The sequence below is a fragment of the Nicotiana tomentosiformis genome, chromosome 8 (genome assembly GCF_000390325.3).
Source record: "Nicotiana tomentosiformis chromosome 8, ASM39032v3, whole genome shotgun sequence".
In the NCBI taxonomy this organism is placed as follows: Eukaryota; Viridiplantae; Streptophyta; class Magnoliopsida; order Solanales; family Solanaceae; genus Nicotiana; species Nicotiana tomentosiformis.
In genome coordinates, this window is record NC_090819.1 from 103,333,132 (window position 1) to 103,335,407 (window position 2,276).

The following is a 2,276-nucleotide window of genomic DNA, read 5'->3' on the forward strand; positions in this document are numbered from 1 at the left end:
AGCAAATCCGAGCTCGTTTACACATAAGTCTACATCCGGTAACTTTTCTAACTTAAAATTTTCAATTATGAGACAAAAGCATAAATTGAGCAGTAAATGGGAAAACGAGATTATAATATTCAAAATGACTGGCCGGGTCGTTACATCCATCCCCAGTCCTCACACCCAAATATACAAAGGCAAACAACTACTACAACAACTAGAGTTATTTATGTCATGCGAAATCTAAATTAACAAATTGGAGTTCCACAGAACTTTCTCATTTATCTAACAAGTACAATAAAATTACAAATATTGGCATAGATTTGTAAGGGGAACTCAACGAATTCACAACTACACAATAGTCATGCCTTGAGTGGAAAACTTTTGTTGAAGACTTGGGTAGGGACCGCGCGAGCGCAGGCCCCCGCTGCCACAAATTATGACGTAGGCTCGACCACTTGAGCCGAACTTAGGTGGGCACCCCTCCAAAGTGCAATGGAGGTCAACAACCTAGGCCATGGGTCTTGTTGATCGCCCATTGACCCCGTCCAGCAAGGGGCTGTAATAATTTTCAGCAAGACCTCTCAATTGTGAATTGGATAAGCAGTCTTTAGATCCTAGTGTTTACTACTACAATGAAAAATGTCTTCTTGTAGTACAAACTCTGTTCTTTTAAGTCCTCTATCTGCCAGTATACTATCCAGTTTGGTGTAGCTGTAGAAGTGATTGTCTTATAATTGGGTTGAAAAGTCAAAAGATGGGTTGTTTTAGTAAAAAGATCTACTTATTTTGCACCACTAAGAAATTTGTTTTAGCTACATTAGCTTTTCCAAGTTCTGATTAAGACAAAAGTATTTAGCTTTCGATCCCCAGATGTAATAAGCTATTCTGATTATGCTATTCTGCTTCTATCTTATCCTTTTGATAATTTCTCAAAGTTGTCATTTTTTAACCATGTAAAATTGACTGATTATCATATTTGTTTAAGTCAGCACTAGTCTTCATAATCTACCACTCAACCACTTATTAGATGCGCAATGTTCTGTATTATCACTAGTAAAAGGCAAAAGAATAGTCAGCTCTCTGCTCATCGCAAGGCTGTGTGGGATGTACATATTATTCGCGCTAGAAGTTGGATGTTGCCTTTGTCTTTCAATATAGGTTGGATGTACACCGGGAGGAATTGGATCTCGTCTGTTTGCATTATTTGAAGCCCCCGATAGCGCCTGCTTCAGCTCCGTCATAACCTTATCCTGCCGTGTGAGATGGCCTAGAATGATCGCATGTTACTCTTGCAGGACCCTCATCGCAACCACGACATGCTCCTCATCAGCATCGTCGAGAGTTGTCTCCCGAACCTGTCGAGGGTACTGCATGTCAGGCACCGACGTGGCGTCATTCTCCTCATTGCGGGTGTCACTGATTGAATCCTCAAAATGAGGCTGATCCCCTCGAATTTCAGGGTTGTGCGTGTTGTTAACAGTGTTATCTGCCTTTTTTGTGATTTTTTCTAAGACAAAATAATCAAATCACGTTAGTAAAAAAGGCAAGGATCAATTTAATTGCACAGCTGTCTAGGCTCCACAGTGGGCGCCAAACTGTTTACCCGTAAAATGGTACAGTTAAATTTATACGTGGTTTCTAGATAAGTGAACTAATTTGATCCTGAAATAATGCAATAATTGAAGAAATGTACAATACTTAACCTTAAAATGTAGATAAAACAACAGAGATGACAGTTCAGGGAACTAGGTTTCCAGGCACAACAATGATGAGATCAAAAAGCGGGAAAGTAAGATTGTATTAAGTTTTGTATAGAATGTAGCGTAAGTTTAGCCAGAAAATTCGTGTCCTTTACAATGATAACCGGGCTCACTATTTATAGCTGTGTCTAGGGAAGGAGGTCCTAGTATCGTGCCCTTCTTTAATGTCAATTATGAGGGTTATTGATGAAGATGTAACGGTGAACCTAAATGCCAAATTCTCTGTAATGGGCCGTCACTCTTAATGCTGCAGAATATTTCATATTAAATGCTACCGGGCGCAGAGCATTTAATACACCTTTATGAACTTTATCCCTTCCGGTGACAAGCGAAATAACTGCGTTCGGTCTTCGGCCATCCTCGTCTTGGGTTCCACGTGTCGTTCCTTTAGATGACCATGTGTCATACATATTTCACCCGATACAATCACGGCCCAGAAGAATTCCATGAGGAGCCTTTGCCTTCTGAATGGTATGAGAAAGCTTTCTCAAAATTAACAAAATTGAGCCACTTGCTAAAGAATGTGGACTT

At 40.1% G+C, this 2,276-nt stretch overlaps 1 non-coding gene across 1 annotated transcript; it reads right to left on the reverse strand.

Moving 5' to 3' along the window:
- Positions 1-381: 381 nt before the first annotated feature.
- LOC117278715 (U1 spliceosomal RNA) lies at positions 382-542 on the reverse strand. Its single transcript, XR_004509057.1, has one exon. It is a non-coding gene; the product is annotated as a U1 spliceosomal RNA (small nuclear RNA).
- Positions 543-2,276: the final 1,734 nt, after the last annotated feature.